General features: G+C 43.6%; 1 protein-coding gene across 1 annotated transcript in view; it reads left to right on the top strand.

Moving 5' to 3' along the window:
• Positions 1–15,592: 15,592 nt before the first annotated feature.
• Positions 15,593–25,860, top strand: part of MARCHF3 (membrane associated ring-CH-type finger 3) — a 145,285-nt gene continuing 135,017 nt past the window's right edge. The window contains exon 1 of the mRNA XM_039236678.1: positions 15,593–15,816. The gene's annotated coding sequence lies outside the window, so the exon portion shown is untranslated. The remainder of the gene's footprint in view (positions 15,817–25,860) is intronic.

Raw genomic sequence — 25,860 nt, 5'->3', positions numbered from 1 at the left:
CAAAGGCATCCTTTCCTCATGACAAAATGTTACATTTGAACTATTCCTGATGGAAAGTTTTCACTCTTAGAAATAGGGTAGACCTAATATTAATCTCAACTTTTCTTAATAATTCAGAACCACTAAGAAATAGAGAGGATACAAGTTAAAGGCAAGTTCAGCCTATGGCCTCATTGTGCTACACAATTCAACAACACAATCCAACTCCTTTGGGAAATGCTGATGGGCTTTACTGCAACACAGAAGACCCCCAGCAATGATCCCAATTTTTTTTTAATTTTTAAAGTTTATTTATTTATTTGTGGGGGGGGGGGGTACAGAGAGGGAGAGAGAGAGAATCCCAAGCAGGCTCTGCACTGTTGTCAGCATAGAGCCCAGTGTGGGGTTCAATCCCACAAACTGTGATATCGTGACCTGAGCCAAAATCAAGAGTTGAATGCTTAACTGACGGAGCCCCCCAGGTGCCTCCTCTACCTCAAGTCCTCTTGACAAGGTCAACCCATGCCCTGCCCACTAAGGGAAGAAAGAGAGAAACAGACTAAAGAAACCACCTTCCTCAAAACTGGGCTAAAATGTACAAGTGCATCATGGGACTAAGTTAAACTGGCAGCTGAGAAACTCCCTTATTCCTTGAACAGCCAAGGGAGGCACTGTCATCTGTTTTTTGTTACGAATGTAATGCTAAGAAGTGAAAATGGGCGTCTATTCATGAGCTGGTAAAAAAGGAGGTATTAGAAGCTGGGAAAGAACTGCCAGAGGAGCCAAGTTTCAGGACTTAACTCCACCTCCCTCTATGTTCTCTGTGTAAAGTTATCCCAAAGTAAGGCCAGCATCACTCTTTTAAGGTCGAAGGAGATTAAGACATTCAGAAATCAGATTGTGGGATTTATTCCCATTGTGATTGCTGACTTCTAGTATCAGCCTTTTGTTCTGCATCACAGCTCTCATCTTGCAAACTAGCAAGATTCTTGAATTTGGCAAGGATCCTGTTTTGTGAAGCATTTTCAAGTTAGAGTTTTTAGCATTGTCACATTTCTCTAAGCCCTTAATAAAGGAAAGGTTGAGAAGGCAAGAGAAGCCATGGAGTTCTCACCTACCAGCATAAAACAACTTCCCAGCTGGCAGGTACAGGCCAACATGTCCAGAGGGATCAGTCTTTGAGTTACCAAAGTTTTTTTTTTTTTTTTTTTCCTTTAAATCTCTTTACCTTACCAAGCAACTATAACAGCTAAAACATAATTATCTATTCCCCCCTTTAGCTTAATTCCTTTAAAATGGTATTTTCTATTTGTATATGTGTGATTACACAGAAAATGCAATATTGCATTTCTTGATGTGTTTTATAACCTAAACACAAAGTGAGACCAAAGGATGCCTTCAACAGAAATAAAGGACACTACTGTCATTCTCCATAAATTTTCCAGGAGTAAGCAAGAGCAGAACATAAAATTACAAATACTGAGGAAGAAGCATCACTTTGCCAATGGTGCAGAGCCTACAATTATGTGCAATTCTCTACTTAGACTTTTTACTTATGCTGAACATTGAAAAAAAGATAAATGATTGGGAGGAGAAAAGGGAAAAGGGGAAATTCAAACACTGAATGTAAGGGCTTCATTTAAGTGAGATGTCGCCTCACCCTAAAGGGGCAGGTAAGAGTCTAATAACCCCATGGGCACCCTATTGTCATTTTTTAAAACCATGAATTTGGGATCTTTATAAATCTTCCTTTTTGTTATGAAGTCAAGAATGACTTCACAAAACATGATCACTTTTCATTGGTATTTTTTAGTGCTCTGACTGGTTTTGCATATCTGGAAAAGATACATCTTCAAATGTTGGAAAGAAATCTTCTTCTTCTCTGCCAAGTCCAAGTCCATAATATGATCCTTTTCTGTCAGTGCCAGCACCATCAGATAGGTAGACGTGCCTTGCTTGGTTAGAAGTATGCTGAGATTTTTAGCAGGAACAAGAATGTAGTTAGAGACCCGGATTAAAACAGGTTCAGCACACCTTACAAATTCTCAGTTCTGTCCTGGAAGGGTCCCCTTGAACCCCAGCCTGACTGTGGGACTCATTCAGGGAAGACATCCTCCTAAATCAGAAGTCTCAGGAAAGGGAGAGAGGAAGCCTTTAAGACAGACTACAGTAGGTGACATTTAGATAAGACTAGAAGGGTGCAAGGCTTTGGCCTCTTGAGATTACAGGGGTCTTCTCCAACCCCTCAAACTAAAGATGAGTTTCCACCAGAATGAACTGGGGAGGGGGAGGGAGCAAATCTGAAGACGAGCAAACCATAGTACCACTCAGAGGCATCAGCAACTAAAGTCTGAGGGGTGTCTTGGTGGCTCAGTTGGTTAGTGGAAGACTCTTGATTTCAGCTCAGGCCGTGATCTCATGGTTCGTGAGTTTGAGCCCCACGTGGGCTCTGTGCTCACAGCGCAGAGCCTGCTTTGGACCCTCTGTCTTCCTTTCTCTCTGCCCCTCCTGCACTCACACTCTCTCTCAAAAATAAATAAATGCTTAAAAACTTTTTAAAAAAGAAACTAAAGTCTGATATTCTGCAGCAGCACAGATTTTTTTTTCTTATTCTCTTTCATCATTTGTTAGTAAAATGGAGAACAGGAGATGGGGAGTAATAGTTACACTACCTAGAACTGTATGGCATTTTCTATTTTTCCCCAACTTTAATTTTTTTAACTGTGTTTTATTTTATTCTTTCAGCAATCTGTGACATAAATAGAGCCAGTATTATTATCTTTATTTTTGAGATGAGAACAGTGAGGCCCAGAAAAGGGAAGTGACCTCCATCGAGTCATGCAGTGAGTCAAAGACGGCCCAAGGAATAATACTGAGTTCTGCTCTCATTTAATCCAAAACATTTACCCTCCTGGCTTTAAGTGTCCCTTTCCTCCTTCGTTCTTTGGTGGTGATTCTCTTTTGAAAATGATCCCTTGCCAACTGTGGAATGAAGATGGATCCATGTTCAGAGTTGCAGATAACTGTTGTTTAAAGGCCCCCAAGGGGCCAGTTTCCATTGCTTACCTGCAAAGCCGATGTTTGAACCTGTGATGAAGTCCCTGAGGGGCATCTGTTGGGACTGCTCCCCCCTGAGACAGCTGTAATTAGCTCTGCTAACAACTGTGATTGAACAGGGCTTGTTGTAGTCATTGTTCACTGACAGGCACAGATAAGAGTCACAACTCAGCAAGTGGTGTTCTAAATGGTGTTTCCTGCTTGGTTAAACTCACGTACGGCACTTGTCAGGGATGCTATTCCCAAACTCTGCTAGCAGCAGGCAGCGTCATTGCCAACACCTTCCAGAGCCCACGGAGGCGGCCATAACAGATTCCCAGGGAATGCACTGCCACGCAGTGGGAGAGACTGTTTCTATTTGACTTGCCCAGGATCTGGCTGTCCCTCCTTCTTATGGAAAACATAGGTGTGGCCTGGCATAATTAAGGCAAAAGGCAGTCTTTGTCTTCTGGATCCTAAAGACACCCACAGTTTCAGATCTCCCCTGTGAGAACACTTGTAAATGAAAGTTATAATGTGTGGTGCGTTCAGCCTATGCTTTTCTGAGACTGTGCTCTTATTAGAAGCAAACCAAAATGCTGCTTATGAACACCTGCTGGTGAGCACCAAGCCAAGAGGCGGCATGGGTGTTGGATGAGAGGTGTTGCCCTGGCAGTAAATCCAAGTTGCTCACACCAAAGGAAGTGTTTCTAGGGAAGCTATCTGAGCAAGGGGTAAATACTTAGTCATTCAGAGTAGGCCATAAATTAGTGCTTCGTTGCCAACAAGGGAAGGTCTGATTCCAAAGAGCTTAAAGAATGGTTAGAATTTCTCACTTCAATCCATCCTTTTATTCACAATATATATTCCTTTGTTAAGAAATAGCAGGCTCTGTAATCAAAACTTTGCTGACAAGTTATTAAAGAGCGACAATGTATCTGCCTGGTGTTATTTCACCAACAGTTTTTGCATTATGATTCTAAGTAACTTAATAAAAGAGGACCTAGGCCTTAGTGTGCTCTAAAATACTGGGCTATACCGGATCCTTGGTGGCTCAGTCGGTTAGGCGTCCAGCTCTTGATTTCAGCTCAGGTCATGATCTCACAGTCTTGACATTGAGCCCTGCATCTGGCTCTATGCTGACAGTACAGACAGAGCTTGCTTAAGATTCTCTCTCTCCCTCTCTCTGCCCCTCCCCCACACTTGCGCACTTATGCTTATGCACGCATGCTCTCTCTCAAAAAACAAAAAGCAAAATACAATACAATACAATTACTGTGTTGTATATATCCTGGTCTTCTTACCTACTCCCCAGCACCACCAAGTTTTAAGATTTGACTTCTTAAGGATTTCCTGTAATCGATCGATCTCCCTGTTTCAGTGTTCACTGCTACTGCCATTAGGATTCAGGGCTTTATCATCTCTTACCTTTATACTGCAAAAGCCCAGCCTCCTAAATGGTCTCCTCTGCTCACCAGCCTCCCACCCCATCTCCCATTCATCTTATCATCACCTCTAATTATCCTTCCAAATCACAGGCCATTCACAATCCCATCATGGCACTCCACTGCCCACAGAAATGAAGACCAAACTACAGAATTCAGCATCATCGCAAAAGCCCTGCATCTAGCCCCTATATAGGGTATCATTCATGCATCCTAATTTCCACTGATTCCAGACAAATTACCCTTGCATTAAAACACCATCACTTCGTATCTTTGAGCCTTCCCTTCTTACAAAATCATCCTTCTGTTTCAATTCAACTGCAGTTTCCTCCAGGAAATTTTCCACCCTTTATTCCAACTCAGATCAATCACTATCTCCTCCAATCTCATACAGTACCATATATATGTACATATATGCTTTACTGAGATATAAGTTGCATACCGTACAACCCACCCAGGTAAAGTGTACAATTTGATGTTCTTTTTTAGTATAGTCAGAGTTGTACCCTCATCACAATTTTGGAACATTTTAATCACCCCAAAAAGGAATCCTATACCCATTAAGAGTCCCTTCCCATCTTGCTCTCTCCCAGCCCTAGGCAATCCTAATCTACTTTCTATTGCTATAGATTTGTGTGTTCAGGAAACTTCATATAAATAGAATCCTATAATATGTGGATCTTTGTGACTGGCTTTTTTCATTTTACATATTTTTTCCAGAGTTCATCCATGTTTTAGGACGTATCAGTACTTCATTCCAGTTTATTGTTGAATAATAGTCCGACGTATGGATACACTGTGCTTTATTTATTTTTTAAATTAATGACATTTGGATCGTTACAACTTTTTAGCAATTATCATGCCTCATGTACACTCTGAGTGTCATTTCATATGTATGGCTTAGTATCAAAGGGTTTTCGTTTGTTCGGCCTGTGTCTGTTTTATCACTTGATGATAAACTCCAATGGACAAAGAACATTATTTTCACTCTGTCATCTCCATATGGCAAGTATTCAATAAATGTTTGAAAGATGGATAAATGGAGAGCTACCAGAGGTTTTTCACTGTTGATTATTACTCTAAATAAAGGTACTCTAAATAAAAATATTAGAGTGGAAACAGTAATAACACAAGAAGAGTCCCAGTAAATTTACCCAGTAAATTGTAAAAAACACGGGCGGTTCTTAAATGAACTTTAATCTCAGCGCTATTTCCTGGAATTCCACACATAGATACTACAGTTGACTTTTTCATGGAGGCAGGTACTTTGTTAATAATAGTTGTGAACCAGGTAAACAAAAGCCTGGAAGAGGCTAGACTTTTTCTCCTAAATGGACTCCATGGTATATTTTCTTGTTGCTCTTGGCTTGTCTGAGGTTATTATTATAGTCTGTCTAGGATACTGGTTCTCCACCCTGGCTGACTATCCGAATCCTCTGTGGGGCTTTTACAAGACATAAATTATTTGGGTCCCGCCTCCCAGATCATGATTCTAAACTTGGGTAGGGATCCAGGCGCTTACATGTTCTAAAAGCTATAAAGATGTTTCCGATGCATAGCCAAGTTCAAGAATTCTTATCTCAAAAGTTGCCCTGAGGTTAAAAGAATTAATCATATAGAACATGCATGAGCACTTGACTCCTAGAGAGTATTTTACTCATCCTGGGATCATGCCCATTAATACTACCTAACATTTATAAGGCACTTTTTATTTGGAAAGAGCTTTGCAGTCATCTTTTCTTAGCGAGGCTTGCATGCTGGGTGACCTTGTACAAATCACATAATCCCTTTGTGTCTGAAATTCCCTCAAATGTAAACTGTTGGCAGTAAGACTGACCCACACTCAGGGGGTATTGTGGAAACTAATGGGGCACTGCAGTGCACTTAGCAAACATAAAAATGTTACATGCATGCTTATTAGACAGGTATGAAGACCTAGTCACAGCCTTTTAAAATGAAACGAATTCCAAAATAAGCCCAAGCCTTTCCTGCAACCTTCATCATCATCTCAAAGATCCTTTCCCAACACCAAAGTACAGAAGTTCTCCCTTTCCAGCAAGACTAATAAAGTGACAAAATCTGTAGTCACAAAGAAAGACAGAGCTAATCATTATGGCAGCAAATATGTAAAACAGCCCTGAAATATAGTTTGTTAACCTTCTCATTTATCTTTCATAATGCAATTTAGAGATTATATCTAAGAAACACACTCTTCTGAAAAATATTCTTAGAAAAAATTCTTGAGTGTTCACACAAGATTTTAAGCTAATGCTACATACTCACTGTTGATGTTAAGCCTGAAGGTGTTTTCTAGTTTGCTGGTTGTTTTTTCCAGGGCTATATTTAGCCTCTTCTCATCCTCCCCCACATGGCTGAAAGAATATATGGTCAAAATGAGACTCTGAGACCCACTTCAAGTCGGAGATGGGTGAGACTGGGAGGCAGAGGAAGAGTTTCTAACCTTGGAACCAAAGACAGGACTTGTAAGGATGATGACCCACAACCAAAAACTCATTTGCAATAGATTTTCAGCTTCTCGGAAAAGGCAGTCAGAAAACAGACATAGTTTTCCCTTTTTCCCTTTTGCTTTGAAAAGACCACAAAACTTTCAAGGGCCAGGTCCAATTACATATTCTGATTCATTTGCAATTGAATAGTTTCTTTGACTCTGAATGAGAATTAATGCCCACCGCAGCTGATTTGAGCTACAAATTCTAAGCAAGCATGACCTTTCTGAGGATAATTGACCTTGACCATCCTCTTTACTCTCTAGACTCCAGAGGGATTGGTCATACTCCCAAGGGCGTTGTCTGCTTTGGTTAAGCTCAGATCCTGCTAACAATTAAATTCTATCAAACAAATATTTACTGAGTACTTATGTCTGTGGATAATACTGTAGTGCTTACTGTGGAGGCTATGAAAAGTTCCTTGAGATGCTATAATTCAGTGACCTTGGGTCCTTTACTCAGGACAAGACCAACAACCTCCCCACAAAGACTCCCAGGGTTTAGTCAGCTGACATGCCGGTTTCCAGAGGCTTCCTAAACTGGCCTTCAGCAGACATCAAGATGAAATTTCATTAACTTCTCACATAATATTTTGCTACCCTCAATAACCCATTTGACTTTGTTCAGAATTCAGAAGCTCCTGGGGTGCCTGTTCGCTCAGTCTGACTTCAGCTCATGTCATTATCTCACGGTTTGTGAGTTTAGGCCCTACATCAGGCTCTGTACTAACAGCTCAGAGCCTGGAGCCTGCCCTGGATTCTGTGTCTCCTTCTCTTTCTGCCCCTCCCCTACTCACACTCTGTCTCTCAAAAATGAGTAAATGTCAAAAAAAAAATTCAGAAACTCCTGTGAAAAGAGCCTCTGTCTCATTGGTTGTGAAAGTTATCTATTGTGCATAGTTACTGGTTTTTAAACAAGGTTAATTCTAGCATGTTTCGACCTCAATCATCTTTGAGAGTTTTATCATTTTTGTTGCACATCCTAAGGAGAGAAAGAGCCACATTGGCTTCAATTTCAATAGTTTAGGAGAAATTAATGCTAATACATGCCTTCAATGGGATTCACTTAGGTATCCTGAACACTTTCTTCCATCAATACAGAAAATCCCCAGATGTATGTATTGTGGATTTTTCTCCTGTAAAGAGATGCAAATGGTTACAGTAAGTTGTATGATTTCCTCTGAGTCTTTCAAAGTTCTGTTTTCACTCTATGTCAGGGTAAGCATCCCTGTTTTGCAGATCTAGAAGCCAAGACAACATGGATTAGTTTTATCACTTTCCTCAGCGAAACAGGGACCACCTTGTCCCAGCCCACTGCTCGCCTACAAAGCACAGGAAAAAGTTATGGCATGTTAAGAGAGAGAAGAAATTAGATACAGTTTTCTGGTCCAGTGCTTGTTTTCTTTATCTTTCACAGAGAATCCTTAAGATCTGAGATGAAATTTAATGATCCTTACATGTTAACTTTACTCTCTTTCAAGCTCTTTAAGAAACAAACAAAAAACATGGAAAAGCACTTGACCATTTATTTGTGGATTTCTCTATAACCTGGGTCATAAAATACAATCTGGGCAAAGCCAAACAAGATACGAGAGGGTTGAGAAACAAGGAAAATGTAACGTATTAGACCTAGGATTCTGAAAAGTTCTGTTTTAGTGGTTTCCTGTTTGTCTTCACATATAGGGTCAATACTGGTCTGTCATTTGTAGCAGGTATTTGCTCTCGAGGAAGACTTCTCTGACTGATCATGGACAGAAATTTTCCACCAAAACAAAACAAAAACAGAAAGACAAAACAAAAAAGCAAAATAAAAGACTCTTGCACAAAACCAGATCAATGCGAAGCGCCGTATTTAACAAATGTTAAAATTTTCAGTTTTAATTTTTATGTCACCTAAGTATCCACCCACCTCTTGAGAGCATCTCTTTATTTCTTTATAGGAAGATTTAAATAAGCAGCCAGTTTCCTTTCTAAGCATTTTTGGATTAACAATAAGACTTCTCTCACTTGTATTTTAGCCCTGATGATTAAACAGTAAAAATGCTAATTAGTAGCCAGTATCTGAAGAGAAAAAGCTATTTCTTGATGGGCAAAATTCAAGCTGAGATGGAGACCTCACAGGACACTACAATAAAAGGGTTGGGTTGCATGCTAAGGGAAAAGGATTAGGGACCGAATTGACCAACTCCAGAGAGAGATTCCAGCTTAGTGGAAAGACTGAGCTGAGATCCAAATATATTAAAGGTACTCACAAGACTAAAGTTATCAAATGGCAGACATTTGTTGTCAACTGTAGAGCACAATTTGTCTTTGTCTTTCTTATTGACCTGCAGCTGACTTTAGAAATAAAATAAATTATGTGTTAAGAAATTAATTTTATTTTTCTCCTATTTACTTTTCCTTTCTGGAAAGACATTGAGCTAGGGTGAAGGACATATTATTAGATGAGCATTGTGAATACAATGTCCAGAAACTGCACCCTTCTTTCCATAAACACCTATGAGGAAGTCAAAAATCCTGCTTCCAGGGGCGCCTGGGTGGCTTAGTCGGTTAAGCGTCCGACTTTCGCTTAGGTCATGATCTCGCGGTTCGTGGGTTCGTGCCCCGCGTCTGGCTCTGTGCTGACTGCCAGCTCAGAGCCTGGAGCCTGTTTCAGTCTGTGACTCCCTCTCTCTCTGACCCTCCCCTGCTCACACTGTCTCTCTCTCTCCTAGAAATAAATAAAACATTAAAAAAAAAAATCAAAAATCCTGCTTCCAAATTCCACATCTGTCAGTTATTAGTCTCATAATGGTGGGCAAGTCTGAATTACCAGATGCATTAGTTTTCTCATCCACTTAAGAAGGAAAAATATTAGGTATCTTGTTGCAATGCTGTGAAGCTTAGAAAAGCCCGTGTATGAGAAAACATCTGGAGACCAAGTGTATATTAGCACTCAGTGCATGTTACAATAATGAGGGAATGGAAGAAGTCAGAGAGGAGTCAAGCTCTCATTGCCCACAGGCTAAAATCTATATATTTAGCTGGACATTCAATGTGCTGGAAAATCTGCTTTCTCACCAGCCCTTTTTTGACAAATGCCCTGCTGTAGTCAAACATTCCCCAATACACATCGAATTTGCCCACCTTCCTGGCTCTGGCATTCACACCACCCTCAACCTCTATTTGCCAAAATTCTACCCACCTCTCCAGGGGCTCAAATCCCACTGTCTCCAGGAATCTGGGGGACTCACCTTCTCCTCCTCTAAACCCTGGTCCTTGCTGGCTAGAGCACTTCTGGAGACAGAATCCACAAAACATTTTCTGCCCCAGCAGATCACACCACGCACCGTGGTACCTTGCCAAGGGTAGGTGCTGAATAGACCCGTGATTGAATAAACACATGATTTCTCACCCTGCCCCTGTTGTGCTCTTGGACAAAACACTTTGCCTTCAGTCTCAGTTGCCTCAGCTGTGAACAGCGGATAACAGCATGGATGTGCTCCCCAGGTGTGCTATGAAGAATAAACCAATGACTGAAAAGCAATTTGAAAATGTAAAATGAAATGCTATATATAAATGTTACATAATCAAAATCATTTCCCTCTGTATTATGTTTTATTTGGCTTTATATCTTGGAATCCTTTGTGGGTTTCAGAATCTCACAGATGCAAAACCATCCACATTAGCACCTAATTCTCTTGGGTAATAAATGATTGCGTGTATTATAGCTCACGGCTACTTTTCCCTGGCATACTTACACATGAATCTGTCATAATTTGGGGTATTCACAATAACCAATGATACAATTCATTTCTTAGGGATAATCCATTCTCTTCCTTCTTTAGCCAATGACCGTTCCCACATTGCTGCCTCAAGGGAACTAACTTTCCTTAAATCCCAAATCCTGATGATGAGCACACTGTCTGGAAGCCCAAATTGAGGAGCTTATAGTCTGAGACTTGGAAGTGGTTTGGAGTTTTGAAGCACCATTTGTTTTCTGTGGCCCTTTTTGTCCCGAATTCTGAATCTGCCACTCGCTTTATTGTAGTGTATGTTACCAAGTGATCAATGCAACCTAACTGAGGTACCAGGAAAGACTGGATTAGCCCTTTCCATAGGAAAGCAGGCAATGCTAGTTGAAAATACTATTACTAAAAGAGGCTTCTGACTTTTAGTCCATAGCAGGATATGAATCTTAGAATAGTCCTTCCACATAGATAGCAACTCTGAGGAGAGACAGTAGCAACGCGAGGGAGTGATTGTGAGCATCAGGTGAGTAATTAGATGAAAAGGTATGGAACACTGCAGGGCACATAGTGAGTGTCAATTAAATATGAGGCATTATTATCAGCAGAGGGCCCAACATGAGGCCAGCCCTGTGCTAGGAGTTACACAGAGATTCTTGCTTGAGATTCATCATAAGCCCAAGAGAAGAAACTCAATATTCTTCATCCCCACCCCATTTATCTCAGAGAAGTTAAGCACCGTGTCCGAGGTCTCAAAGTTAGGAAGCAATAGAAAAGAAGTGAAACCTTCATTCGATCATGTTTCCAGAGCCCATATTGTTTGTCCTATTTCTTAGAACACCCTACTGTTCTTATTTTTTACTTAGGTTGGGAGTGTATTTTTCACCTCTTGAGTGTATGACCCTCCCTTTCCAAATTCCTCAATGTTACTCATTCTGTCCTGAAGTTTTAAAATTAACAGTATTTTTAAATCTCTTCTGGTGGCCTTCTGACCAATGTGTGTAGTTTTATGTACCAGGGCATTTATTTTCCTAAGATCATTCTGGCCTTTCATCAGAGTTGTCCTCACAGCGTGGCATCCATTTTTAAGAAGTTCGGTGTAGATTTTCTTCCAGGGCCTCTATGAGGAAATCCCACGTTTTTATAAAACAGAGGCTTCCCTTTCCCACACATTTCTGTTACCCCATTTTTACTTGGTAGGACCTGTGGCAATATCACATTCACAGGGGGCGCCTGCATTATCCTTTAAACGCATGAGAGATCAGTGTTTTATGGGTGGTATCCCCCTGGCTGCAGACTTTGTGCCAGAGCCATCCCTCTGTTACAAAATAGCTCCTAGTTGTGTACAAATTAACACAATACCTGAGTTTGCAAAATCATCGACAAGACACTGTGTCCTCCCTAGGGCAATTAATATTTCAGAGTGCCTTATCATGAGTTCTCTCTCCTTTCTGTGAAATTCATCAGAAGAATTGCTGTGCTGTAGTTGGGAAACTCAGGTTAATGCCTTGCGTGTAGTCTCAGAATGAACCTATGGCATAGCTGGTATTAGAATCTGCTGCTTCTGATTGTATTTCTTGACTAAGGTCTTTAGCTCAGCCTGTTCAAATTGTGAATAATTTTCAAAGTGAATACATGTTGAGAGAGGTGGTGGAAACGGAAAAGAGGGAAAGACACTATTCACTTGAGCAAAGCTTCCAAAACATTGGGTAATCAAAGAAAAAGGATTGTAAGGGCCCTTTTCCCTCATTTCCATTTATAGACTAAAAGGACAATAACCCAATGAGATTAAAAGAAAGAGAAATTCCAAGTGTAGAGAGAAAGTGTTCAGACCACACTGTTTTCCTATTTCAACATTATTTTGTCCTCCTTTTCAACAATCACGACTGCTATAAATGGCATGAACTGGCAGTGCTTTGTAACCGCTGTCACTGTGTCCCCCTTAAGTAGCTAAACAGAGTGGGCCAATTCTGCCACTGCTGCTTTATGGAGAGGAAGCAGGGGTAAACAGAGGTTAAGTGATTGCCAGGAGCACTTACAGCTCAGATTAGAACCCATGGCTCCTATCAGTCATATCCTGCTGAAATTTACAAGGCTCCAAAATATTGTTTCAGTGTCAGAGATGGGTGACAATGCCTGAAGGGAAATTTGCTCAAATTTCCACAAAAGGACTAGCTCAGCTTCCAGAGTCTCACCTCAGTCTTCTCATTCCCAAGCCATTCCACAAACTTCTTTGTCCCTTTGAGGGAAAGAAATTCCCTTCGATGAAATAGGTTCACACTAAGCAAGTGTCTTCTATGTCTAGATTTCCATGGTTTTCTGCTTCATACAGATAGGACTACAATGAGTTCTCACACAAGGCACAGATCTCATTTTCCCGTGTAGAATATGGGGACAGCACAAACTCAAGACATCACTGGGAGACTGACAGCCCAAGGAATAAGTCTGTGCCAGAGTGACAAACTCTTATCAAATACCAATTACAACAGAAGAATGTATGGAAATACGAGTGTAGTCTAGATGTGCTGTCTCTTACATGTCATCCGGTCTATACAGGAAAGTAAGACCAGTTACTTGTCCAAAAACCCGTGAACAAGCAGGTCTGTCTGAACAAACAGATGGAAAACCCTGGAAATCAGGAAACAGAAGTCACTTGTCTAGTTCTTATTTCATAAAAAGAAATTTCCTATTTCCTTTTTTCATCATCTAACACAAATACTATACAAGTACAGTCAATAGCATGTTTGGCTCCTATTACCAAGGTGATTTTTAAAATAACCACTAGTGTCTGTGAAAAACCTTCACAGGGTGATAACATGATAAATACTGTTGGCAAATTCTTTCTCTAGTAACATCCAGGAGTGGGGGAAAAAAAGAATCCAAGGAAATCTACTTTCCCCTTTATTTTCAGGTCTGACTCCAGGCAGACACCTGGTGTGTATTCCATTAAGGTGGCCGACGGCTCACTCCTGTGGGCAAAGGCCATTGTCTCAAGCTACTCAGCAGCACGGTAAGCCAACCCCTGCAAGTGAATGGAAGACTCCCTTGCCTACAACCAGTCCTTTGATTCACTGAATGAGGAATTTCTGCAACCCAAATCAGTTTTCAAGGCCTACTAAGGACTATCCAGAGCCTGACTGTCCTGCTTGACAGCCTGTCTTATGGACCTTTCCCCCCATGAGACAGCGATCTGAGGAGACACAACCTGAAACTCAAACCAGGCCAGAGCTCACCTCAGAGCTGTAGCCTTCCCTGCCAGCAGGGCCATTTCAATTCCTTTCTAGCCTTGGACCTCTGCCCTTCCTTCTTGCCAATGACCCTCATCAGAACCTACTCATGAGAGCTGAGCTATGATGCAGGTCTGTAGGAGGGCCAAGCAGCTACTGAAGTAACACCCATAAAAGTCCATACTCCCTCCCACACAAGAAACTAAACCCTTCAGGACTTGTGAATCTGAGGGACCTCACTGAGGTCAGTGAGGAAGGTGCCAGGGCACACGAAAGCTTGACCATGTTCCTAGCAGGCACAATTTCATTTGACTAACATGGTTTGAGCGGCCTACCTAAGCCAGGTGCAGCTCTAGGCACACACTGGGCGCTAGGCACCCAAAGCTACCGGCCTAGAGCTTGCTAACATTCTAGGCCTCAGCCTGGAAAGCAACACCCAACCCCTTTGCTTTTTGACTCTTTATGCCTACAGCTCCGTGTATGTGTAAAATGAAGCCAAGGTAAAGGCTAAACACATCCCCACCAACGAAAGGAGCAGCAGTGACCGGGAGCGGCCAGGAAGGGCAGAGCCCACAGAACCTTCCGGGGCTACTGGGCTGCGACCGACCAGACGGCTCAGGATCCTCCGATGCCCGCCACTAGGAGGTCTCTGAGCTCGGTCCAGGAACACCCGAAGGGGCAGGGCACGACAGCGTGTATTGTGGGCACTTGTGGCTTCACTCGCAGGCGTTCCTGCCTGCGAGGACTGGGCGGCCCTGGCCCTCTGGCGGACTCAAGGGTCAATAGCAGCAGGAGCCATGCTACGGAAGTCCCCCCACAGGGCAGCCCGAACCAAGGTTGGGTATCTAGGGCTCCGGCGCCGTCTAGCGTCCGAGCCGCCCTTTCGCCTCCGGGCTCGGGCCAAGCGCCTCAGGCGCCCGGCAGGGTTTGCTGTTCCTGCTGCTGCTGCTGCTGCTGGTGGGAAAGCAGACCTGAGGAAGGGACATGTGATGAACTTGCCAGGAGGTCCACAGAGTCGGAGTTTTGTTTTGGAGATAACCACCAAACTGGAACCAGAACATTTTCCAGGGAGCCTGAAGCTGCCAGTTCCAGGCCCGGGCCTTCAAACGTGACTGGGTGAAGCGGCCCGGGACTCACCCTCTATGGGCCTCGGTTTCCTCGCTGGGGCTCCTTTGGGGACACCAAGTTCGGCGCCTCCCGCGGACACCAGGTGTGGGCGTTGTCTAATCCTCAGTGGGTCTGCGCTGCAGCTTGGCTTGTGGCTTCACAGCGCGCCGACATGCTGCGGCTCCCGGGGCTCTGGGCGCTCCAGGCCTCCCTCTGCCAGGGGCCTTCAGGAGCTGCCACTTCCCTCCCGAGGCGCCCGGGTCCCGGCGCAGCTGTCCCCCCAGTGCTCGTCCGCAGCCCAGGTTCCCCACCGCAGCCAACTTCCCCGCCGCCGGCGCGTCTCAGCGCCAGCCCTCAGCCGCGGGCGATTGGACGGCGGTGGAGGGGCGGAGCCGGGCGCTCGGCCCTGCCCGCCGCCTCCCGGATTCCTGGAGTTGCCGCGATTGGCTGCGGGCTCCGCCAGTCATGGGTGGAAGGTGCCCCGCCCCGCGGGGCTGGCCCAGGGCTGGCTCCGCCCCTCCCGCCGCGCGGCCCCGCCTCCCTCCAAAGCCGGGTAGCCTCAGCTCCGCGGTCCGCCTCATTCGCTGAGCAGGTCCATGAATTGTCAACGCGTTTGGAGCGGCTGCTGAGCCGGGGCGCCCGCCGGGCTTGTCGTGCTCCCTCGGAGGTGCCTGCCCGAACCAATGTGCCGGGTCCGCTAGGTCCAGAACAGTCGCCGGTTGGGGGCAACTTGGGATTCAGGACCTGCTGCAGGGGCGTCGGTTTGCGATCGGGACTCGGCGAGGAGGGTGAGTGGCCGCGCGCGAGGCGAGCGGCTCCTCTTGGCGTTGTTCGGAGAGCCGGGGGACTGGACGGGTCCCGGCGGGCGTCGGTGCGTCGGTCCTAGCGTGGCGACTGTGGGGAGGTCAGGGCCGGGCGGGATTTACTCCTTGCCAGTATCCCCGCTCCCGAACTTGTTTCAGAGCGTCGCAACTCGGTCCGGGACGCGGCTCTGCGTTCTCAGGAACTTGGCATGCTGTAATTGCCATCATTAGGTGGGGCCTGGGGACGCGTCCCCTGGCCCTCTGCGGCGACGACACGCGCGCTGGGGGAGGGGGAGGTGGCCGCGGTGCCCCGCAGTGGACGGGCAACAAACAGCTCCTAGATGGCTTGCGGACGGGTTTCTGAAAAATTAACCCGCGCCAGAGGCGGTGCGGCGCGACAGCCCCGCGGAGGTGTCTGATCTGTAGCCTGAACCAGGGACCATCGTGTTCAGGGTGGGTCTTGAGCTGTCAGAGAACTTAAGGGACCAGCTAGGTTCTGTAGCAGGGGCTTCAGTGCTTTGCAATTACTGAAAGGAATTGACAGCACGGATATTAAACTTTGTAAAGTAATTACTTTCTATTAACACTTGTACCGCATCCCTCAAGAGGTGCTCAGACCTCCACATCACCTGCAAGGTGTGTCCGAAGGACTTCGTTAGGACCAGGGGGCCAGTTGCTGGTCTGTCCCATTGCAGGGAGCCCGGGAGAATCCAAGACAAGACCCTGAAAGGGACCACCAGGCGGTCGGTTGGTGTGTGTTGAAGTGATGAAGTTGTGACGGGAACTGACAACAGAGGATTCAAGGTGAAACCTGACACTTCGTTTGTGACCCAGTCTGGGATATTTTTTCTCTGTCTTAATGATAAGGGTTAAAGCAGCTGGTTTTTCTGAGGGCAGTTGCGTACATGTATTTTAGATTATGTGTGGACCAAATAGAATTAAATGTAATTTTTTCTTGTAATTCTTATATGATGTGAATGAGAGCGTATTGAGTATACTAGAGACTTGGAAACACAATTGAGGGGAAAATTTCTCTTCAAAAATATACTAAAACATTGAGATATATAACTATTCATGTTTGAATATGCATATGTAGGGTGTGTGTGTGTGTGTGTGTGTGTGTGTGTGTGTGTGTGTAAAATTGATAGGTGAGTGAGATAGAAATATATGGAAGGGGAAATAGCCTTGAACTTGCCTTGGGTGGAGAGATGGACCCTCTGATCTATGGAGTGTACGAAGAGTGTGTGTGTGTGTGTGTGTGTGTGTGTGTGTGTGTGCGCGCGCGCGCGCACCCGCGCATGTCTGAATCTGCTTGGTCTGTCTGGGTCAGTGTATGTCCATGAACTTTACAAGCATTTAGTTCAATACCACTCGGTGTAGATTCTGAGTTCCTGTTTTACAGCCGAGCAGCCGCCAGCCGGCCCATCTGTTAAAACAGAACATGTACACTGCAGTCACTTCAGTTGGACCACTAGGGTGGAGTGTGGGTAGGGGGCAACCCTTAGTAGGAACAACATGCTACAAACAAAGACTGCCTCTCAAGTTCTATTTTCATTCAGTATTCAGCCTGAACTTGTGATTTTGGTGAGGGAGGAAAGGAGTGTTGGACTCTTCGGGAAGGACAAACTACATTTTGTGAAATAATTATAGCCGTGGTTTGGGGAAAGAGAGTTTATAAGAGGGGGGAAAAATTCCTCTAGAAAAGAAATGTGATGTTTGTCACATTACCATGCAACACTGGTTTACTGCTTTGCAGTGGCCTGTATATCAGAAACTGTTTTCTTTTGCTTCCTAAGAGAATGCATTAAAACTGAATTGTTTTGCAGAAAAAAAATCCTTAATAGAAGTAAACAGGGCTTTATTGCAGAGGCTATTTAATCTACTAGAGTTAAGACTGCCTCAGTAATTCTAATGAAACATGTTTTTAGGGATTTATAACCTGGATATAAATTCATATTCAGCCTAATCGCTGGTTGCAGTGGTTCACAATTTATAGTTGAAGAAATAATAAAAAACCTTTATCACAAAAATTCTGATGACTAAAAGGGTATGGGAGGAGTAAGACAGCTTAATAAGTTCCTGCAGCTAAGTGACTGATACTTAAAAAACTATAAATTCCCTTAATAACTTAATTACTTTTGGTGACAAAATAAAGGCATATTTTTGAGAAGCATAATTGATATTTTTACCAATAATTTTATGCTCATAATTACATTTTAAGAATAGTATTTATTATATGTGGGCAGAATAAACTGGAATGGTTCTTAAGAACTCATCACAAGAAGTATTGTTTTTATTTTTATGGTACATAGAACACTTTGGGGAAAATAGGCATATCTCTAACCTGTGAGTGTCTTTGAATTTCTGATGTGCTACAAAGACCAAGTAATTCTCCTGCCTTGATATGGGTCAACTGAATCAACTGAGTTGGTCCTCACAAATTCAGTTTGTGGGCTAAACTCCATTCTCTAAGATTTGATTTAGGAGTCTGGGGTAGGGTTCAGTTATCTGTATTTTGAACAAGCACACCTCCCCCCCGCCCCCAAGTGATTCTGACACCAGGGATCCCCTCACCATATTTTGAGAAACATTGGAATGGTGTTTATGATATAAAAGAATGATCCTGGTCTGTGAGATCATTTAACAAGTAATCGTTCTGATATTTCCAGGTGGCATTTACCAGCCTTGTGAAATTTATAGGCAATGCTCTTAACACTCTGTCCTCAACAATGGCACCTTTTGTCCTGTGTTCAGGAGTGTTTAGAAACCTCAGCTATCTCTCTTCTAGGTTAGCCCTGATTCTAAGGAAGTCTCTTTGGAGAAGCAAGGTAATTTAAGACCCCTCCCCAGTCTTAGTCCCTCCATTCTATATTCAAAGTCAAGTGGGTTCCTGGGGTGCTCCAAGGTGACTTTGCCAGTCATAACTCACATTGTTGGACATTACTCCCTGGAGGGTAGAAGAATCCTGTCCTTGGGAGCCACCTTTGACTTTAAAGCCATTCTAGGCTTGCGGATTAGAACCTCAACGAGACTAGTACAGACTGACTCCTTGGGAAACTGTAGCTGATCTGCTTCTTGGTCAAGGGAGTGTCCCGGGCCACCTATCTAAGAGGCCCAAACGTTTTCGTTTTCTGAAACTTATCTTAGAAGGGTTTTGAGCTGTCCAATTAATTGGATAGATTTTTTTCAGCATCAGAGAGTGATGGGTTGAAAGTTGATTGCTAACCTCCCTTTTCAAATCAGTGTGAATCTGGACTTGTTAATTATTGCCAATTACCTTTTTACGTATAGTTTGATACTGACATTAAGAGTCTATTCTCCCATTTCAGACTGGCACAATTCTCAATTTAAAACTTCTAGATAAGTTTTTTTTTTTTTTTTTAATGTTTACTTATTTTCTGAGAGAGAGAGAGAGAGACAGAGCATGAGCGGGGAAGGGGCAGAGAGAGAAAGAGACACAGAATCCAAAGCAGGCTCCAGGCTCCAAGCTGTCAGCACAGAGCCCGACACAGGGCTTGAAGTCACGAACTGCAAGATCATGACCTGAAGCCGAAGTTGGACGTTCAATGGAGTGAGCCACTCAGGCACCCCTAAAACCTCTAGCTAAGGTTTTAAGGAGAGTGGATCTATCAGAGGTTGTTGTCCTTCCCTTGTTCTACCATTCATGAACTCAAAAAAACCGATGGACTTCTCAGAGGTCAGAAGTGCCTGGAATATTTACTTGCCTGATGACAAAAGGACATGGATAGGCTGGGACGCTGAACTTGGATCGTTCCAGGCCACTGGATCATTACTGGGACTTTCACGGAGCAATTTCTGTTTAAAGGAGCACTTGGCAGGCATGTTTATAGGTCACTTATCTTAACAATCCTTTGAGTACAATGATTCTTTTCCCACTTTGTTACAGATGAGCAAACAGCTGCCACAAAAGGTTGATAATATTTAGATCCTGTCTTTCCCAGTCAAAGATAACACCAATAACTGAGAAACTGGCCTTGCATTTGAATTATTTTTTCTTTAGCTTCATGGATATGACAGGATTATGCTTAGTCACTCATAACATCTATAATTTTTTTTTTTACCTCTTCCTTCAAATTTATTTTTATAGTGAATGTGACCTTGGGACAGTTTTCTTTATAAAGTTAGCCACCATATGTGATAATTGGTTCAATGACCCTAACCTTAACCAGCCAGGCTTGACCCAGAATGGCAAATAATTTGCTAAAGGTCACAGAGCACAATGGCAGCAAAGCCTCTATGTGGAATTCTTTGGACTCATATTTTAGACCTGTCCATTTGCCTACTGAGTCCTGTTATGCTACTAGTAATGTTTTTATGCTGGCAGAACAGAATTGTTTATATTTCATTTGCCCAGCTTCTGCATGATGAATGGACCCAGAACATTTTAAAAGCCTAAGGTATAATCACAGTCCCTGATTGTACAATGGGATTTATGCCTACTTAAAAAACTATGGTAGAGTGCTACTTTTCTTGAAACTGGGCCATAGGTCACTGCAGGCTTCTAAGCAACTGGTTTTTTTTTTTTTTTTTTTTTTAGGGGGGGCGCATAGCATATTTTTGGCAAAAGGAATTTGATGAATTCTTTTCTAATTTTTTCACCCGTCTTTCCCCACCCCATTCCCATGGCAAAAGCCACCTATAAAATATTTACTTTCCAAGTCAATCTGCCCTTTTATCATCTCTTAATACTTAAATGTTTGCCATTTTGATGCTTTTTCCCCCAACATGCCCTTATCAAGCTCTTACCTTCACTTTCGATTTTTGGTCCTAAACACATCTTCTAGTGTAGAAGATTGATCGAGCCATGCAGTATTACTCTAGCTTTCCCTTTGTGGATTTAAGTACAACAACAGTCAGAAAAATGGAAGAGAAGAATAATATTGAAGTCATGTTGGTAAGTATCATATTAGATATTCCCAGCTTATAGTTTCCACGGGAAATTTAAGACCCAGATAATTGAAGCGACAGATGCGCTCATCCGTGGCCTTGCAGACACTCTTCTGATAGAAGCTGAGAAGTAGAATTGAACACAGCAGCCTAGGTTACAGAAGAAAAACAAATGTTAAGCTCTCAGAAAAGAAGTGCCAAAAAGTGAAGGGCAGGGGCTGGATGGGGTGGGGAGGCTGGTGGGAGAGAAGAGCCTCCAGTACAGGCCAGACAGACTGGTAAGAAATTCATAGAGGTGCTGATGGTTTGGGGTTTCTTGGGGGCATTGATTCTGTTTTATATTGTCTTCACAACCCGCTCGCCCTGCTTGCTTTAAATAATTTATTATAGCAGCAGGCCTTCCTCTGGTTAGTTTCCTTTTTTATAACTTTTTCCTTCTCATCTCTGGGTCTAATCAGAGGCATATATAATAGCGGAGCTGCTCTAGAGTACTTAGGAAAATCCGTGATCAATATCACTACATTATAAACCCACTGCTGTTGGGTTCTATTTTGCAGTGCTTTCTTCCTTGTTATATTAACTGCGTATCTGTGTTTTAAACAGTATTTTATTAATCTCTGCACAATGAGACTATGGGCTTGGTCTTCTTGGCTGCAAGTATCTTTGGAGTAATCCATCATCAGAACACCATTGATCTAATGATGTATTTATTGCTCACTATTGCAGCACTGGCAAGAAACCCAGTATGGTTCTAAAAAATTTGATTAAAAAGAAATCAAGTTTTTGCAAGGCGTAGCCATCCAATTATGTTAGCAGCTGCCAAGGGTATTTTATGCTAAAATATACACACATATTTCAAGTGAGCAAAATGTGATCTTTTCAAAAGCTTTTAAAACTTTCTGCTACAAGATAAGTAGAATAAGATGTCTCATTATTAGAAAAACTAGAAGTGCACTCCCAGTCTCAGCCAAAGGTAAGATATAGTCTGTTTTGGATTATATCCCTAAACACGAAGATGGATAGATTTGTCTTTCTCATCGATATAATAAGACCAGTGGTGATACAAACTGACTCCTAGCCCTTGAACGATTTTCCAGGTAATCATTACAAATCAGAGTGAACTCAAATTAATTACTAAACAGTGACTGAGTACCTATCATGGCCAGCACCTCCTTTCTACTTAACTGACTCCAAATGCAGTTGAAGTAACAGGGCCTTTGGGAAGCTTCTGCGTGTCCCTCTTTGGGCTGGTTGTACGCTGTCACAGAACCTTTACCTCTTGTAACCCCATTCCCTCCAGACCAGGAGCCCCTGGAAGGCATGGCCCACACCTCTCATCTTCTAGCTTCTCAGGAAAGGGTGTTTAAGAAATAGTTGCCAGGTATGTTAGAGGCTACAAAGAATTATAGGGGAACACTTAGGAGGCCTCTGAAAGATGTGCACACATATACTCACCACCAGTTAATTTATGAAAAATAATTTTTTTAATGTTTCTTTTTCGGAGAGAGAGAGAGAGGGACAAGAGTCTGAGCGTGGGAGGGGCAGAGAGAGAGGGAGACACGGAATCCAAAGCAGCCTCCAGGCTCTGAGCTGTCAGCACAGAGCTTGATGTGGGGCTCAAACCCCCACACTGTGAGATCATGACCTGAGCCGAAGTCAGACGCTTAACTGACTGGGCCACCCAGGCGCCCCTCACCACCAGTTGAAATAGCAGAGTCCCAGCTTTGGCCCCAGTCTCTATATTTCACGTAACTGTCATCCATTCTTGCTCTGCCATTCCTGCTCTCCCCTTCATTCCTGGCCTTTCCTCCCCTTGTCACCACCTCCCTGTTGTGACTTGTTCACAGATGCCTCCAACTCCCCCCTCCCTCCACTAGTCTAGGCCATTGCCGCTGGTACCTTTTCTATTCTCATGCTCCCTGTGTCGTATCTTGAACAGGCAGCTAACTCACAGGCCCCACTTCGAGACTTGGGGCAGCCTGGCCCGCACGTCTTTTGGAGTCTCAGATGGCTTGGTCCCTCTTGCCATCCAGGGCAGCCAACTAGCTCATTTTGGCCACGGGAGGTCTGGGCACCGTGGAGGAACAAGGTGGTTGCTAGGCCTATAGGCCGCTGCTAACCGAAGTTCGGCATAAGGGGCAAACTTGACATTTGTGAAGCGAAGCTTTGTAAAATATAACAATCCCAGCGGATTTTTATTTCAGAGACTAACTTTTATCCATGTTTCCCATCTCTAAACCTCCTTTCGTTCGAGAAGGATCCTCTAGACAGCAGTGTAGATAACGTCACCTGATGACCTCAGTAAGCTCTTACCTCGGAGCGGGTTGCTGAGCTCCTGCCTGGACCATGTGTCCAGGTGGAGTTTATGGAGCAGCACAAGGAAACCTAACTGCCTGGGGTCCGGGTCTTAGCATCGCCCTTTCATGTTGGATCTTAATGCACTTCAAATGACGACAAGAGATCAAGGACACTAGTTTGCTGTCTCATCTGGGAGGTTGAGCCTCACTTAACACAGGTGTTTTTTCTCCAACCTGCCAAGAAAATACCATTAGAAAATTGAGTGATTACATCTAAATGTTACTCAGGGCAACAGAGAAGATGAGCAGTCCTAGATTAGGTCATGGACTCACTGGTTTCCTTTGGGTCTTTCTAGTCAGAAGCACTTGCCCCAGCATGTCCCAAAGCTTCTGCTTTCATCTAGGTACTAGGGGCCAGCAAGATTTGAGGGTGGCTGTATGAGTGAGGGAGACATCTGTGGAACCCGTCACCCACCCCTTTCCCTGCGGCCAGTGGAGGCTGTCCCCGTGGTGCTTTGCTTTGGCATTTTCTCAGACCTGCGTTTCAGCGTCCCATATACCAGGTCTTCCTCTTAATACTTTGTGACTGTGTTACATCAACTGTGAGGTTCTCCTAGCCAGAAAGTTCTCCTCCTTCACCTTCTAGGCTTCCCTGATTTCAACTCTTGTCTTTCATTTAGTCCCACCCTCCACTCCTGTTTTCTTCTCTGGAAAGGGACATTCTCCATCCTTTCTGTTCAGGTAAGAACTCTATATTGTAAAGGCTCTATGATAATCATTGTTCCCATGAACCTTTTCCCTACAGGAGTAACTGCATTTTGGACCATTTTTGGAGGACTTTCCTGGAGCATTCCACTGTGTCTTTCTGATGCTAAGTAATGCAGCTTCTCCTCTCTGGAACATTACATGCTCTGACAGCCTTACACAGTGAGAAAGGAATTCATCTTGCAAAACCTCAGTTTTCACCAACCTTACCCATACTTGCCAGGGACACCTCCCACTTTACCTGCTTAATTACTCTTACTGCCTCCTGCTCACTTTTTATATCATTAAGAAACAAGATCACAAGCCTGTGGTTGCAATAGACATATTCAATACAACCTAGGGGATGAACCTTTCTACAGAGACTAGAACAGGCAGACGCTGCAAAGGGAAAGAAGGACAGGGCTGCCCTGCTATCTTTAGAGACAGGACATGTGCACTGATGCCTCCTTCACTGATAAGTTATTCATCTGTTGCTCTAACCATGGACCATTTCTCTTTTGAGGCTGGGTCACTGCCTTCTAGTAACACCAACACTTGTCCCTTTCAGCGGGATCACAGTGTTCTGTTTTCTCTCCTCCATTTATTTTACTTCATTTTTACTTTGGGTGTTTCAGGTTGTTTTACTCCTGAAACTACCTACTTAAGTTGTGTCGTTTCTAACCTCCGCAGATAGTTCCCTACCACTTTCCAGCCCTTGACAACATCGCACAATTAGACAGCATCCTTCTATTGAATGAAATTCCATTTTCACCGCAGATCAGTAATGAAGACATTAAGTGGCATCGTGATGGTGACCCTTTCAAGAGCTAAGGCACCATTTGCTATTCTGTTTTAATTATGGTCTCTTAGCAAATTTTCACCAGTTATAATGTTCTCCCCATTTGATAAGTAATATCTCTCAAATACTCTACAAAATCATGAAACCTATGTGCCTTATATTTTCTATTCTCCATTACGGGCTGAATTTATAATTCTGTAATTTTCTTGTAGGAAAAATACTTATTAGACTGGAATGGCTAATTTGGTTTTGAGCCATACTGCTTTTTGCTTATTGGGAACCATTAGACATTTATGTGATTTTATTTGACCTGATTCCCAACCCCCACTGGCAGGTCTGCCGGCAGTAGTCATACTCCGACCCTTCCCTCTACAGTCAGTTAGCATCTAGGCTTTTTTGGCAAAATGGGTATTTTATTTTACTCATCCCTAATAGTTTCAATTTCAAACTAACTACATAGCCATAGCAAAAATAGCCAGTGCCCTCTTTCTTTCTAGGCCAGTCTATCTCCTGACCGCAAATCATAATACTGCACCTCTTCTTTGGAGTGTTTTTGCCCTTTAACCCTCTTGTCCCAGTAGAGAGTGAAGCTACTTCCGCTTCCTTAGCATCCGCCCTGTGCCTGGGACCTGTGCTAGGTCTTACCTGGTCCCTGTTGAAATTCTTGTTATTGGATATGGGTTCAGAAGTGGAAGCCTTAAGATACAAAAGCCTAGTGAGGGGGTGTGCTTCATTGAGGACTTCAGGGAAAAACATGTGAACTAGGCAGGTGAAAACTGAAAGTCAAAATTTTTAAACAGAAACCCAGAGATAGACCATCCAGCACCAGCTACTGACGCCAAAGCACCATCTTCCTGTTGTGACTTCTGGGGTGTTTTCCCCTTGGCCTTTTCCCGGTGACTGTCTCAGTGTTGTAAATTAAAATGATGAGCTAGAGTCAGAAGTCCTCGTCCATTCCTAGATCTTCCCGGAGACAAAGAAATGAGTGACGCTTCCAATTAGAAATGTCCGTGTGAAGGGGATGTGCAGTACACTTGCTAGGAAACCTTCTGCACACAACACAGGACTCAAACTGACCTACACAGGAAGGAAGTGTATTACCTCACGTGAGAAGTAGGGCAGGCAGCAGGATTGGTTGATGCAAGGGGCATATTTACACCATCAAGGATATAGGTTCCTTTCATGTCTCTGCCATTGTTACCCTTAGGGACCGCCTCACTCTAAGACAGGGTCTTACCTTTGTGGGAGGACTCGTGGGTATGCCAATATCTAGAGCACAGG

Source organism: Hyaena hyaena, unplaced genomic scaffold, assembly GCF_003009895.1.
Source record: "Hyaena hyaena isolate Hyena2069 unplaced genomic scaffold, ASM300989v1 scaffold_115, whole genome shotgun sequence".
Lineage (NCBI taxonomy): Eukaryota > Metazoa > Chordata > Mammalia > Carnivora > Hyaenidae > Hyaena > Hyaena hyaena.
This window is presented reverse-complemented; position numbering and strand designations above follow the sequence as displayed.